The sequence below is a fragment of the Hibiscus syriacus genome, unplaced genomic scaffold, assembly GCF_006381635.1.
Source record: "Hibiscus syriacus cultivar Baekdansim isolate YM2019G1 unplaced genomic scaffold, ASM638163v2 tig00004797_pilon, whole genome shotgun sequence".
Lineage (NCBI taxonomy): Eukaryota > Viridiplantae > Streptophyta > Magnoliopsida > Malvales > Malvaceae > Hibiscus > Hibiscus syriacus.
Genome location: NW_024062032.1, coordinates 118,349 through 135,494, shown reverse-complemented (window position 1 = coordinate 135,494; position 17,146 = coordinate 118,349). Strand labels below are relative to the sequence as shown.

The 17,146-nt window shown below is 31.9% G+C and overlaps 1 pseudogene; it reads left to right on the top strand.

Annotated features, from left to right (window-relative positions):
* Positions 1 to 3,503: 3,503 nt before the first annotated feature.
* LOC120198765 lies at positions 3,504 to 16,799 on the top strand (annotated as a pseudogene).
* Positions 16,800 to 17,146: the final 347 nt, after the last annotated feature.

Sequence of the window (17,146 nt, the reverse complement as noted above, 5' to 3'; positions counted from 1 at the left end):
AGGCTCACTCCCTTGAATTGAATAGAAAAAAATATGATTGAATCATGTTCGATAAGGAAAAATCAACACAATCAAAGAGTTATGACTATCAGACCAGAAAGATCAAAATTTCTAAGATTAACATGTGTTCAACAAGAAGACTCATCTCCCAAGATTAAGACATGTGCATAATTTCATTTTCCATACATGTACATCATACCAAAATTGCATAATATTGTTCCTAGGACATACTGCATATGACACATTTGAAATTATATCACATGAGTTTCTTAGTAGAATTTCGAAGATTCGTCTCACTAATAAAGTTAGTGGATAAATCAACCACTGAATCACGACTTAGCATCCTTAAAAAGGAGTAAGATTGTTCCCCGATTTGGTATCCTTTAGAGAAAGGAGTAGATCAACCGTTAATTACGACTTGGCATTCTTCAGAGAAAGGAGCAAGATCATTCCTCGATTTTGAGTCCTTTAGAGAAAGGATCAAGATCGCTACCCAATTTGATCTTCAAAGAAAGAAGTAGATCAACCATTGACTACAACTTGGCGTCATTTAGAGAAATGAGTAAGATTGTTCCCTGATTTGGCGTCCTTTAGAGAAAGGAGTAGATCAATCATCATCATTCATGATTTGGTGTCCTTAGAGGAAGGTGCATATCACCTATGAATTATGACTTGTTGTTCTTCAAATGAAGGAGCAAAATCATTTTCAAATTCAAAAACTACAATTCGACATCCTTCAGAGGAAGAAGCAACCAACCACTGAATTATGGCTTAACATCCTTTAAAGGAAGGAGTAATACCATTCCTCGATTTGACATCCTTTAGAGAAAGAACATCCATCGATTATGACTTGGCATAATTTAGAGGAAGGAGTAAGATCGTTCCCTGATTTGATATCCCTTGAATGAATGAGCAAATCAACTATTGATGATGATTTGGTGTCCCTCATATGAAGGAGAAAATCAACCACCGATTATGGGTTGATGTTCTCGATTGCAAAAGAACAAGGTTGTATTCAGATTTGATGACTTTAAATGAGGGAGCATATTCGACTATATTGGATCAACTAAATTTCAAATATTTTTTGCACTTATTGACAATGCATTTGATTCATATTTGAAACATAATCTAACAAAACTTTTTTTGAACTTTTTACACATAAACAGACTTGGCATCCTTAAATTCAAAGAGCAAGATCATTTCTTGATTTGGCATCCTCAGAAGGAAAAATCACTCATTGATCACAGCTTGGCGTCCTCAATTTCAAATGAGCAAGCTCGTTTTGAAGTTTGGTGACTTTTGAGATAACTGTGACTTGGCATCCTCGAATCCAAAAGAGAAAAATAGTTTCTAGATTTGGCATCCTCAAATGAAGGAATTATGTCTCCTCAATAAATAGTTGATTATATTTCAAATTTGATCTTCACGAAGTGGCAATGAAGTAAATCAAAACAGATCATATCTTCCTAAAGAAGCATCAAAGTGAATAGAATAAATTGCAGTGAAACATATTAACTTTCCAAGTTTATGAAAATATAGAGTTGCTTTAATCGGATAAAAATGTTATTTTTAGTCTTTGTTCTACTCTCGTTCCATGTTAGTGAGTAAAGAGGGGCAACTGTAATACCCAATTTTTGTTCGGCCTTCAAACGTATCTGAAAAGGCCCTTCCTTAGAAATCGATAGAAGCTCGTTTACATTGACCATGAAGAAAAAGAAAGTATCATCATTATCATAGAATATTATGGAAGAATCTTGTCATATCTAGTGTGATCTCCTATCAAAGGAAATGAATATGATAATTGATGTGATTAAATAATATTAGATATTATTTCTTTAAATAAAAGATATTGTATTATTTTGGTATATTTTAATCATCGATGTAAATAATTTAGAGCATTGGATGTTTGGAGGCTCAACTATAAATAGATATTCTTCATCTCTTTGGGGAAAAAGAGAGAAAAAAGATAGAATAAACTAATAAAGATGAGCCATATAAAGCATTGTAATTAGAAGAATAAGAACAATAAAAGAGAAATTTTGCTTGGAGGTATTTTTCTTTTTTTCTTCTTTTTATTTTGCATCATAAATTAACTTTTTTTTTAATTTCGCTACAATCTTGCCACTGCTTGCGTTCTGTTTTTATTTTTCCATTTTTATTAAAATTTTAATCGTGTTTAGCTTTATTTATATATTTATTTATATTTTTAACTTTTTTATTTATTGATTTTTTATATGTTATTTTTCATTCATTTTATATTTTTTTATATTTATGTATTTTATTATTTATTTAATTTTAGTGTTGACTTATTTTTTCGTATATATTTTATATTATTATTTATGATACATGTGACTATTTTACTTTGTTTATGTAGATTAGATCCAGTTCTAGTTTTTGTTTTCATATAAAATATTATAATTTATTTATTTATTTTGTTGTGGTAATCTTTTAAAAGGTAAATAATTGAATTTTCTTTTTAAGTTTTGGCTTAAATTTTAATTTTTATCGTTAAGACAACTCATAAATGTATTGATACCTAAAGAGTAATGTGAGGTGTTCATCATTTTTTTTTATGTAATTGACTCTCAAATTTTTTTAAAAAAATCTCTTATAAATATAGATTTAATAGAAAAAAAATTTAATTATTTAATCTTATCTAACACAAAAAAATTAGTAACAACTTTAAATAAATAAAATTAATTATACATCAAAATATGATCCTAGCAACCCGAAATACTATTGCGCAATATGGCCTTGCAAGTTGCAAGTTGCAAGTTGCAAGTTGCAAGTAGGACGAGAGAGTAATGAGGTCTCTCAATCAACCAATGTGAAACAGATAGGCTCTTTGAAGAAAGGGCAAAATGACTAAAATCAAATCATTACATAGCTGTGCAAGTCGGTCCCACCGACATTAATGGCATATAATGACGAAAATGATATTACCATGTTCAGGATTTTGATTCCCAATGGACTTGCCTTTTTGATTTTGCCCGATGAAACCTACCACTTGTTCAAACCCAGCTCTTTCTCTCTCTCCCCTTTTTCCTTTCGTATTTCATCTTTACTGCAAATGTAGCTCGCTAGCTGTAGGTGCCTGTTGATGTTGTCGTATTCTATTGTTCACCAAGTGTTTTTTCTCATAAACCCACTTTCTATTTGGGTTAGCTTTAAATGCTGAGACTGATGAACTGGGGAGATGATGAGGGTTAAACCCTGTTTTTTTTTAACGTTGAATGCTGTTAAGAGTATTGTTGAAGTTTCTGACAAAATGGGGCTTCTTTTTCTCTTTTGTAGGAGCTGTATCAACTGGTAAAGCGCTTTCTGGCTTTTACCATTTGTTTTTATGCTGCCATAAATGATAATACAAGAAGCACCTGCAGCTGTTGATTCTTTTCAGGTTCTTCAGTTTAAAATATTACTGTATCTGGTTTCTAGTTTTGGTTTGTCTGATGTTAAATGGGCCTACTTTTTCTTGCTTTTCCTTCTCCCTCTTTGCTTCAGGTTGAACTTGGTCCAATCTTCTTGGCAGGCTTAATGGCTACAGTTGCTGCAATGTCCATTCCTAGTGAAGCATCCAATTATGGTGAGGTTTCCATGCCGCAGAGCCCGCTGGTGGATGATAGTCTCAAGGTACTAAATGTATTTCTGTGTAATGGCGAGTAAAATTTGATTCGATTTGAAAAATTGATTTTTTTTCAATTTGACTCAATTTGAAAAGACTCAAATTAATTTTTAATTGTAATTTTATAAACTTGGTTTGAAAAATTGTTAAGTTTAAATTGAGTTGTAAAATACAACTTCAATATTAACTCAAATACCTTAAAATTTTTAGTAATTAGTGATATAATTTTTAAGTTAGAGTCAATTCCATCGAATATATATATAAATAAAGAAATATATATTTATTTTATGTGGTTATAAAAAATATTTAAATTAGAGTCAAATAATATCGTAATATTATAAATATTTACAGGTAAATTTAAATGAAAATTCAAAAATTTGACTCTATTCAACTCGAAAAAATTTCAAATAATTTATAAAATAAGACTCTTCAATTTAAAGAATTCAAAATCTTTTAATTCGACTTGAGCAAACGTTTACCCCTAGATATTATATTATAAGAGGAAAGGTTGAGTAAGAGAGAATATCGTTCTAGGTTGAGGTGAAAGAATTTCAAAGAAAGTTCATTTTTTTGACCTCAGGTATAAATAATCAACATAGATTACTAGTGTTAGATTTAGAGTCATTATATTTATTTATAGGTCGGTAGATTTTGTAAATATGATTGTCAGTTATAAAATTTTGTCGTCAAATATCATTATTGGCTTCGGTGATCGATTCCAATATGATTGTTTTGTCACACATTTTCTTTATTTCAGGACTTGAAAAACTTGAGAGCACAACTCTACTCGGTTGCTGAGTATTTCGAGGTGTCCTACGCCAATAATGATTAAACGCAGACGTGAGTTAATCTAATTCCACATTGCTGGTACCCTCAGGCTATGGGTATTGTTGTTTATATGCTTTCATTCTTCTTCCTCGTTCACGTGCAGAGTAGAAGCAACTTTGAAAGATTATGCCATCAAGCTCTTGTGAACACCGTAGACCATTTGGGTTTCGTGACATGCAAGGTTAATCTTTTGGATGAGAAAGTTGAAGAGGTTTTCGTTACAGAACTCAGGGTATCTTGCATTCAACAGGTAAGATCAGGGACAGACACAAGATTTATACTAGGGGAGTACTTATAAAATTTTAATACCGACCTGTTGGTTTCGCAGAAACTACGAACGTGTCAAGTATATATTGACCATGAAGGAATTTCCCAGCAGACATTGATGATTAATACACCAAGGTACAATAAATGGTACATATTGTCAGACAATCACCCTTTACTATTCATTTACAAATTCTTTTCATCTTTTACTAACTTTCTTTGCAATTAAAGTCGGGGATTTTTAATGTCCATTTAGTAGGGGGAGAGCATGCATGGTGCAAGCCTTGCGATGTCAAAATACCCCGAATGCAGCCTAATTGATGAAGATGGCAGGCATCAGTTTAGGAATTGTATTAACTTTGGCTTTTCTACTTTCCTATATGTTGAACCAGGCTCTAATGTAACTTGATCATGCTTGTTATGCTTTTTCTTTAGCTATTCGATCCGCGATTCAAGAAGCTCGAACATCATCTATCAGAGAAATGAAAAATCATCAGTCAGGTAAAACTTAACATCGAAATCATGGTGCATTGTAATAGGAACACCGATATATGTTTATACTATTGATCATTGTTGCAGAAAAGCGTGCTACCGATCACCTTCTCCACGACCTCCTGAGCAATCTGCAACAGTTTCCATTACTTCCACCATGCCTAAGAAAGAACTAGGTTGTAAGCTTGATTATATTTTTGAACTGCAACTCTGTGCAACAATGCATATATGTACTCGCTAACCGGTGATCTTGATACACTTGATCAGATAAACGAACGATATCACCACATCGATTTCCACTTTTATGTACCGAATCTGTTAGCAGTCCTACAATTCCGAATACAATCAGAGCAAGGCAGCAGGTGAGCATAGAATTGTTTAATTCTTTTGCATAGCAGGTTGAGGAAAACATGTGTATGGGGTAACTCGAACTGTGTGAATGAATCATTGATACACATGTTTTTGTAACATTGTTTTGGTTATGATTACTAGCATCCGTCAGAGCCTAGGAGATCAACTTTGATGCTGCTTTAGTCCGAGAAAGACGTTGAAGAGTATTATAGAAAAAGCAAAAGATTACTTAAAGTGTTGAGTTAATCGATCGGATGAATCGGCCAAGAAGGGGTGAATTGACAATAAAAATTTCAGTGGAAGTTTTGACAGAAAATTAAAAATATTTGCACAACGATTTAGAGTGATTAGACTTTTTCAACCAAAGTCTACTTGTTCAAAATATTTTGATGTTTCGATACAACAAATTAAGTTTAAATGAATTTTAAGATTTTACAAATCATTTTCAAAGTATATTCGATTTAATTATTCGAATATAAAAATATTATTTCAAGTTTTTTAAAGTTCAATTTTAATATTTACTAAAGTGTAAAATTATGTTTTATACTTAAGATATTTTAAAAATAATTTTAACAAAGTATTTCGAATAAAAAACGAGCTAAATATTAATTTTTCAAAGTAGTGTACCGATGCACCAATCAACGCATCAATGCACCCTTAAATAAATTGAATTTCGAATGCATTTTGTGTACCGATGCACAAGGCATGTATCGATGCACTCCTGAATATTTTAAACATCGAATGCATTTTGTGTACCAATGCACAGATCATATATCGATGCACTCCAGGCTTGTTTGAAACATCGAATTAATTAGTGAATCGATGCACCTATAGTGTACCGATGCACTAAGTCTTCCAATGGTCAAAATATTTGAATTACACATAGTGTACCGATGCACCTTGGCTATGCATCGATGCACCATACACTCCCAACTGTTTTATTAATTGTTTTCACACAATAACGACTCTATTTACTCCACTAATGATCCCCAACATTCAGAAGTGATCCAAGGAGTATTTAAATAAGCTTAGGAGCCATTGATTAACAATAACTAAGAAGAGAATAGAGAGAATCAAAGAGAAAACGTCAAACCTTAAGTTTGAGCAGTTCAAACCTATTTTTCATTCAAAATTCATTTTGCTTTCAAGAACACCTGTGCTTTATTGTATTCATCATTGAGTATTCTTTCTTTATTCTAGAATTGTGCAAACAATCTACCTTGTGAGGTTTTTCTTGTAAGTTTGTAAATTTGTTTATTTCTCTTTGGGAGAGAGTGTTCTCAAGAATTTGGGGTATAATTCTTGAGGGAGTTGTAAGGTTACTCTTTGTTCTCAAAAGAAAGAACAAATTAGTGAATTTGTTAGAAAATCCTTAGTGTGAATAACTAAGGTAGTGGACGTAGACTTTGGTTGAGAAAGTCGAACCAGTCTAAATCACTGTGTAATTATTTTCAATTTTATGCAAAAGCTTACACCAAAATTTTTATTGTCAATTCACCCCCTCTTGGCTATTTCATTGATCGATTAACTCAACAATTGATATCAAAGTCTCACTCATTTGAAGTTTTAATCACCTATTGAGTCGATTCGAGAAGAGTTATATCGATAATTAAGTCATCAATGACCTCCACTTTAAACCACAACTTCGGTCTTGATTCATTGCTCGTTAACAAGCCTCCTTTCTTTAATGGAGCTAATTATGCTTATTGGAATAATAAAATGATGTACTTCATTCAAACAAGTGACATGAGAGCATAGAATATCATAGAAGACGGATACATCAAACCTTTCATCATCCAAATTAAGGAGTGAAGGAGAGACAAGAATGTTCTAACTCAACTCCAAAGCTATCCATATTATATTTTGTGCTCTTGGACCGGATGAATATATGAGAGTATCATCTTGTACAACTATCAATGAGATATGGGATAAACTTCAAGTCTGAAGGCACAAACGAGGTAAAAGAATCTAAAATTAGTCTTCTAACTCATAGTTATGAAAATTTCAGGATGAAACCAGATGAAGATATCAAAGCTATGACAGATAGATTTTCATGATTGTTAATGGTCTCAAATCATTTGGAGAGATCATTCCAAATGAAAAGTTTGTGAGGAAGTTAGTTTACTCTTTTCCAAAATCTTAACAATCAAAGAAGACAACGATTATCGAGGCTAAGAACTTAAAATTCTTAACCATCGATGAGCTAATTGGTTCTCCTCACGCATGAAATGATGCTTCAAGATGAGGTAGACCTTTAAAAGACGGATGAGATAAGAAAAGAGACAGAGAAGAAGAAGAACATGGGAGTTACTCTCAAATCCACAAGAGATGAGAGTGATTCGGATGAAGATGAGGATGACGAGGAGATGACATTATTTGCCAAACGGTTCAAAAAATTGTTGAGGCCTAACCGAGGAAGAAAAATCAAACGAAATGAAGGCTTCAAGAATGAACCAAAAGAGAAGGAGCCGATTATTTGCTACAAATGCAAAAACCTGGGGCATGTCAAATATGATTGCTCATAATTGAAGAAGAAGGGCCAATCAAAGAATAAACACAAGGCTTACGTGGCTACATGGAGCAATGAAGAAGGTTCCGATGAAGAGGAATAAGAAGTAGAAAACTTCTGCTTGATGTCATTTGGGGAGGATTCTTAGGTAACCTCTAACTCATTTGATTCAGATGATTTATCTTATGATGAGTTATTAGAGGATTATAATGGGTTGATTTCGGATTATAAGACTTTATTTTCAAAAATAAAAAAAATGATATTTTAAAATTGAAAAAATGAAAATAGTCTTATGTCCAAAACAAAAAAATGATATTGAAAGTAAGATCAAAGAATTGCAAATCAAATTAGATGAATTTGAAAAGAAAAACATCGATTTGCATAATTTACTTTCAAGAGTAAATGACGATCATCAAAAGAAAGTTGATGATCTTAAAATTTATTTTAATAAAGTTGATCCAAAACATTTTGGAAATGGAGAAAGTTCAAAAATCAACTTTGTTAGAAAAAGTTTTAAAAGTTACAATCATAGAGGTCCTCAACGAACCTTAAATGGTAAAATCATTTGGAGTATATGGGTTCCCAAAGAACTCATTACTACTAAATATAAAGATATCATACACAAGTGGATACCTAAGGGGACTAGAATTTTGAAAACTAATAAATATGGACCCAAAAGAAATTGGGTACCAAAAATAAAAAATTAATCTATGTTTGTAGGAAAATGAGTATTGCTACAAGGCACGAGAAACAAATTCAAACTCATGGTACCTTGATAGTGGATGCTCAAGACACATGACTAGAGACAAGAGTCGGTTCATAGAACTTAACGACAAAAATGGAGGAGATGTGACTTTTGGTGATAATTCAAAAGGTCACATTGAAGGTATAGGTACAATAGGTAATATCTCTTCCATACAAATTAAATTTTTTTTATATGTGAATGGATTAAAGTATAATCTATTCAGTATTAGTCAATTATACGATAAGGGATTTAATGTCATGTTTGAAACTAATGGTTGTAAAGTTATTGACATTGCATCTAATCGGATTATGCTTGTTGGTCATAGAATAGGGAACATATACATGGTGCATTTAGATTCAATAGATATGACTAATTTATGCCTAGTTGCTAAGGATGAACATGATAGCTGGTTATGACATAGGAGACTAAGACATGCTAGCATAAGTGTTATACAACGATTTATTCAAGGAGATTTAGTAAGAGTGTTGCCTAAGTTAAAATTTGACAATGATAAAATTTGTGTTGTTTGTGCTAAATGAAAACATAGAAAAGCTTTATTTAAGTCCATTAATGACGTATGCACTAGTAGAGTATTACAATTAATTCATATAGATCTTTTTGGGCCATCTAGGACTACTAGTTTGGGTGGAAAACTATATGCATTTGTCTTGGTAGATGATTATTCTATATACTTGGGTTCTATTCTAAAGTACTAAAGATGAAACATTAGAAATATTCATCACGTTTCTAAAAATAATCCAAAATGAAAAAGGTTACTCCATAACTAGTGTTAGGAGTGATCATGGTATTGAATTTGAAAATCTTGAATTTATTGAGTTTTGTAATTCTAATGGTATTAGCCATAATTTTTGAGCACCTAGAACCCCTCAACAAAATGGAGTTGTTGAGAGGAAAAATTGAACTTTAGAAGAAATGGCTAGAACCATGCTTTGTGAAAATAATTTGCCAAAATATTTTTGGACGGAAGCCACAAATACCGCTTGTTATGTTGTTTATCGAGTAATGATTAGCTATTTTGAAGAAAACTCCATATGAACTTTTCAAAAATAAAAAACCTATCATTAGCTATTTTCATCCTTTTCGATGTAAATGTTTTGTTTTAAACAACGATAAAGAAAATCTTGGTAAATTTGATGTTAAAAGTGATGAAAGAATTTTTCTGGGTTATTCCTTCAATTCTAAGGCTTATAGGGTATTTAATAAGAGAACTTTAGTGGTAGAAGAGTCTATACATGTTTTCGATGATAATCCTCTTTCGAGGAAGGATTCTTGTATTGATGATGACATAGGTATTATAAAAGCAAATGACGTTAGACATGACGTTGGAGAACTATCATCAAAGGAAGAAACGAAAGATGAAGAAACTCACGATCCTCTCGAGAATCCAACCATTGAAGAAAGGGAAATCTTTTATCCAAGAGAGTACAACTATGTCAAGGATGGTGAAATTATATGTGATCCATCTAAAGAGGTAACAACTCGATCTTCTCTTAGAAATATATGTAATTATATTGTATTTATCTCATGCATAGAGCCTAAAAATATTAAAGAAGCATTAAATGATGAACATTGGATTATGGCTATGCAAGAAGAGTTAAATCAATTTGAGAGAAGTAGAGTATGAATATTAGTTGAAAGACCTAGTAATAAATCTATTGTATGTACTAGATGCGTGTTTAGGAATAAGCTTGATGAAAGTGGTAATATAGTGAGGAACAATGCTAGACTTGTTGCTTAAGGCTATACTCAAGAAGAAGACATAGACCATGATGAAACATATGCTCCCGTAGCTAGGATGGAAGCAATTAGAATGTTATTAGCATTTGCATGTTTTCATGAATTTAAATTATATCAAATGGATGATAATAGTGCATTTTTAAATGGTTTTATAAAAGAAGAAGTGTATGTGGAACAACCTCTTATTTTTTAAGATTCAAAATTTCTAGATCATGTTTTTAAATTGACAAAAACACTTTATGGTTTAAAACAAGCTCCTAGAGCTTAATATGAAAGATTGTCAAACTTTTTAATTGAAAAAGGTTTTTCAAAATGGAAGGTTGACACTACATTATTTTTAAATCATAAAGGTAAATATTTATTAGTAGTTCAAATTTATGTTAATGATATAATATTTGGTTCTACTAATGATATTCTTTGCCAAGAATTTTCTAAGCTAATGCAGAGTGAATTCGAGATGAGCATGATGGGGGAGATCTCATATTTCTTGGGACTCCAAATAAAGCAAAGAAAAGATGACATCTTCATCAATCAAGCTAAGTACGTAAAGAATATGCTCAAGAAGTTTGGACTAGAAAATGAGAAACCTCATGCCACTCCAATGAGCTCATCAACAAAGCTTGACAAAGATGAAGGAGGTAAATGTATGGATGTTAAATTGTATAGGTCAATGATTGGCTCTTTGCTCTATCTAACCGCAAGTAGACCGAACATTATGTTTAGTGTTTGCTTATGTGTTAGATTTTAATCATGTTCTAAGGAATCTCATTTACTAGATGTTAAGAAAATCGTTAGATACCTTAAGGACACTCATAGTTTAGGACTTTAATATCCTAGAGACTCTAGCTTTAGCTTGCATGCTTTTTCTGATGCGAATTATGGAGGATGCAAAATAGATAGGAAAAGCACATCTGGTACTTGCCAATTCCTAGGAAATATGCTGATTTCGTGGTTTTCAAAGAAACAAAATTGTGTTGCATTATCTACCACTGAAACCGAATACATTTCAGCCGGTAGTTGTTGTGCACAAGTTTTATGGATGAAACAATAACTTTTGAATATGAAATTGAAGTATGTACCATACCTATAAAGTGTGACAATACTAGTGTTATTTGTCTCACTAAGATTCCTATCCAACATTCTAGAACCAAGCATATTGAAATTAGACATCATTTCATTAGAGATCATGTCACCAAAGAAGATATAGTTCTAAAATATATAATACTTTGCATCAATTAGCAGATATTTTTACAAAACCTTTAGATAAAGAAAGATTTTGGAAACTTAGGAGAGAATTAGGTTTAACCAACCTACCTTGACTTAGTGTTTAACACTTTTAATTAGAAATGAAAAATGTTTATAAAAATAATATTTTTTTTGCATTCTTTGCTATTAGTTAAGGGGAGTTTATGATTCTTAGTGAAAATTAATTATATGTTCAAATTTTGTTTAAGGATAGATTTGATTTATTAAACATTGTTAATTTTCATTTTATGAGTTGCCAATACCACTTGAGCTAATTAACTTAGCATTTTAAGTGTTTAAAACGAATTTTTAACATTTTTGTGTATAATGCATCGATACACTAGCCAGTGCATCAATGCATCTCTTGAATGTGCATCGATACACCATGAAGATGCACCGATGCACTCCTTGAATATACATTGATGCACTCTGTTGTGCATCGATACACCCGTCGGGTTTTGGGTTTAAAATACTTATTTTTCTCATATTTTTAAAACCCCTAAACTCTAAAACTCTCTGCCACCACACTCCTCTCTCACCCTACTCTCTAAAATAGATTCAAACCAATGGAATTCAATCGGAATCCTCTTGCATTTCAACTTCAATTCCTGCTACTATCATTAAATCGTGCAAAACATCATCTCATTCTCACTCATATCCAAATTTCAAGGTAATATTTTCTAAAACCCCTGTTTTATTGGTTTTTGAACTTATGATTAGTTTTGATTAGATTTAGGTTAAATAAATTATTGGGCATTGATTGTTTAGTGTTTAGAAACTAGATTTTACAACCAATTTCGTCAAAAACACTCAATTTTTCAAAATTATTTTTGAATTTTGAAATAATAAAAAAATAAAAAATTATTGTTTTAATTGATGTTTTTGATTTAATTATGTTGTTTTCATGAAAACTATACATATTATGATTTTCAAACATTATTTTCAAATAGTTTTCAAAACTTTTCCCATTAAGATTCGGTTTAGAGAACCTTGACTATTGCGGACTCAATTGAGTTTTGGGATTGATTATATTGCATACATGTTTTTAAATTTGCAGGTTACCTATCTTATTCGATTTCTTACACCATGTCAAATCATAAACGTCCTAGGTCGTCTTCGAGTCGCTCGAGTCAAAACCGACCTCCCATTCCTCCTCTACCACAAAATCCAAATCCAAACAAACCCGAATTATCCATTCTTAATTATTGCTTCAACCAACCCGGTCGTCGTCGAGATGAATTATATGATAGGTTCGTTAGTTATTTCCAATCGTACAAAATCCGAGAGGAACATATCCATTCCAATCAAGCAATGAAGGATATGAACTTCAAATATCTTCCTATCATTCGCTCTTGGAAGTTTGATAAATTGTGCCAAATCAAGCGTATTGTCAATCAACAATTAGTCCACATTTTCTACTCTAATGCGGTATATGTCCAAAATGCACGTCAAACTGAAACTGTAGGAATTAGATCCTACCTTTTAGGTCAAACCATATAAGTCTAAGGATAGTGTTAGTACTTTACGATCTCATCACGAGTAATTCCTTCATTTAATGATCTCTTGGTGGTTTAGACCATCCGGAGGTAGGTACTCCTCCCTTAGAGTTATAGATTTATGGTGGATACACTATATCTAGCATAATAAGAAAATTAATCTACCACAAATTATTTTTGGGAGCTTGTCATACCGTAAACGTCATTCCTTCCAAAAATATAGAAACTCTAGTTTACAGTTGTCTTCTTTCAAATCTTTTTATCAAACAATGGCTTAAGGTCTCAGTTGATATTCCTATCTCTCTTCAAAACAAAACTAATCTCACTTCTTTAAAGAAATAAGGATGGGAAAATGATAAGGAAACTGGTCAATGTGTTTATCGACCCACAAAGCAAACTCCGGGAGCTAGCTCTTCACAAGCTCCTCCTGCTCTAGCACCGACAGCGGACGATGATCCGGAGCTTCAGCAACTAATACAAGACATCAACCATATTGACGATGAAGCACCCAAGGATGCACCGGCACAACAAGATGATCAAGTGCCTCCATACTTTCGATCTTACTTGGAGACATTTGATCTACAGTTTGCATCCATTGAGTCCCATATTACTACTATGGGGGATCAACTATTAGAAATTTTAAGGGAGTTGCGCGCAAACAACGGAGCAACAAATAATCAAATCAATGCGCTCACATATGAGATGATTGCTATGCGAGCCTATTTTCCTCCTCCCGATCCTCCTACGGATGCTTAAACCTTGCCTTGTTTTAGTTTTCTTGGATGGGACTTAGAACTTATTGTTTTAACATTTTGGATGTTTGTGAATGTCTGAATTTATGGATGTTTAAATTTGTTTTGGATGTTTTATGGATGTTGAATGTTCAAACTTGAATGCTTTAGATGATTGAACTATATATATATATATATATATATATATGGTTTGAATTTTTAATTTGAGATTAATGTTTATTAATTTTTGCATCATTTACACATGAGTTACATCATGACCAATTTTTTCATTTCACATTTGTTTATGAATATTGAATTATGAAACTAATGGCTAATATTTCTCTTGATTTTTGATCTTAGCAGCTTAAGCTTTAAATTTCTAAATATCAATTGGCTAAGTTTTTCAAAATCCTTGTTTAAAAACGTTTTAGAGTCTTTTTAATTTAACAAAAAAGGGGGAGAAGATGTGTTATATTAAGGGGGAGTAACTTTCAAAATTGATTTCAAAAAAAATTATTTTCAAAGAAAATCTTAAAATTACTCAAGTGTTTTGTTATATTAAAAAGGGGAGATTGTTGAAAACATTTTGATATTTCGATATAACAAATTAAGTTTAAATGAATTTTAAGATTTTACAAATCATTTTCAAAGTATATTCGATTCAATTATTCGAATCAAAATATTACTCAAAGTTTTTCAAAGTTCTATTCCAATTCTTACTAAAGTGTAAAATTGTGTTTTATATTTAAGATATTTTTGAAACAATTTTCACAAAGAATTTCGAACAAAAAAAGAGCCAAATATAAAATTTTCAAAGTAGTGTACTGATGCACCAATCAATGCATCAATGCACCCTTAAATAAATTGAATTTCGAATGCATTTTGTGTACTCATGCACAAGGCATGCATCGATGCACTCTGAATATTTTGAACATCGAATGCATTTTGTGTACCGATGCACAGACCATGCATCGATGCATTCCAGGCTTGTTTGAAACATCGAATGTAATTAGTGAATCGATGCACCCCTAGTGTATCGATGTACTAAGTCTTCCAACGGTCGAAATATTTGAATTTTACACATAGTGTACCAATACACCTTGGCTATGCATCGATGCACCATACGCTCCCAACTGTTTTATTAATTGTTTTCACACAATAACGACTTTATTGACTCCAGTAATGATCTCCAACGTTCAGAAGTGATCCAATGAGTATTTAAACAAGCTTAGGAGCCATTGATCAACAACAACTAAGAATAGAATAGAGTGAATCAAAGAAAAAGCATCAAACCTCAAGTTTGAGCACTTCAAGCCTATTTTTCATTCAATATTCATTTTGCTTTCAAGAACACAATTTGTGCTTTATTGTATTCATCTTTGAGTGTTCTTTCTTTGTTCTAGAATTGTGCAAACAATCTACCTTGTGAGGTTTTTCTTGTAAGTTTGCAAATTTGTGTATTTCTCTTTGGGAGAGAGTGTTCTCAAGAATTTGGGTTATAATTCTTGAGGGAGTTGTAAGGTTACTCTTTGTCCTCAAAAGAAAGAACAAATTAGTGAATTTGTTGGAAAATCCTTAGTGTGGATAGTTAAGGTAGTGGACGTAGACTTTGGTTGAGAAAGTCGAACCACTCTAAATTGCTGTGCAATTATTTTCAATTTTCTGTAAAAGCTTCCACCAAAATTTTTATTGTCAATTCACCCCCCTCTTGGCTATTTCATTGATCGATTAACTCAACACTACGTCCACTACCTTAGCTATCCACACTAAGGATTTTCCACAAACTCACTAATTTGTCTTTCTTTTGAGGATAAAGAGTAACCTTACAACCCCCTCAAGAATTATACCCCAAATTCTTGAGAACACTTTTTCTCAAAGAGAAATTTACAAATTTTGCAAACTTACAAGACAATATGTTTGCACAATTCTAGAACAAGAAAAGAACACTCAAGAATAAATACAATTGAGCACAAAGTGTGTTCTTGAAAGCAAAATGTATTGAATGGAATTTGGCTTGAACTGCTCAAACTTGATGTTTAAGGTTTTCTCCTTTGTCTCTCTCGTAATTCTTAATGATCAAAGGTTTCAGAACTTGTTTAAATACACATTGGATAAATTATGAATGTTGGGGATCATTGGTGAAGTCAATAGAGCCGTTATGGTGTGAATTCTACTTCAAAAAGTTGTTGGGAGCGTATGGGTATCGGTACACCTTCAAGGGGTATCGATACATCCTGTGTAAAATTCAAATATTTTGACCGTTATAAGACTAAGGGTATTGGTACCTCTCAGGGGTATCAGTACCCATTTGACATTCTGTTATTCTCGGAGCCAAAATTAACATAAGGGGTATAGGTACCTTTGGGATTGGTATCGGTACCCTATGGTGTATCGGTACCCTTTTTGCATTCGAAATTTGAGGGGTATCAATACCTCTTAAAAGGGTATTAAAAACTCATATTTTGCTCGATTATGGTTCGAAATACTTTGTAAAAATTGTTTCAAAAATATTTTAAGATTGAAACACAATTTTTCATTTGAGTAAGGAGTAAAATTGACATTTGAAAACTTGGAGTAATATATGTGATATTCGATTAATTGGATCAAAATATTATTTTTGAAATTGAATATAAATCTTAAAATTCAATAACACTTTATTTGTTATATCGAAACTTCAAAATGTTTTCATCATAAAACATTACTAAGTCGACGTAAATCAAAGAAAGATGAGATGTTGTATAGTTACTTTTTTGCTTAGAAAACATTCCACATTTTAAGTTAATTTTATTCATATATACATTTAAGACTTTAAATATAATACAAATAAAAGAAACTCTGATTATTTGTATTAATAATCCCATTATATAACCCCTCATGAATAAACATTCCACATTTGAAGTCTTAAATGTAGTATATAACTCCTCATGAATAGTAGCATTCCTACCAGCAAAAACTCTCAAGGAAAAGTCCCATTATTGATCCCAATATCACTCGATTGTTTCGAGCACGTTATAAAGATCTCATAGAATAGAATGTCAAATCATATTTTTATAACTTAAATCTTTTTCTTTACCCTTAAAAATATACCTTAAATTTTCAGTTTAT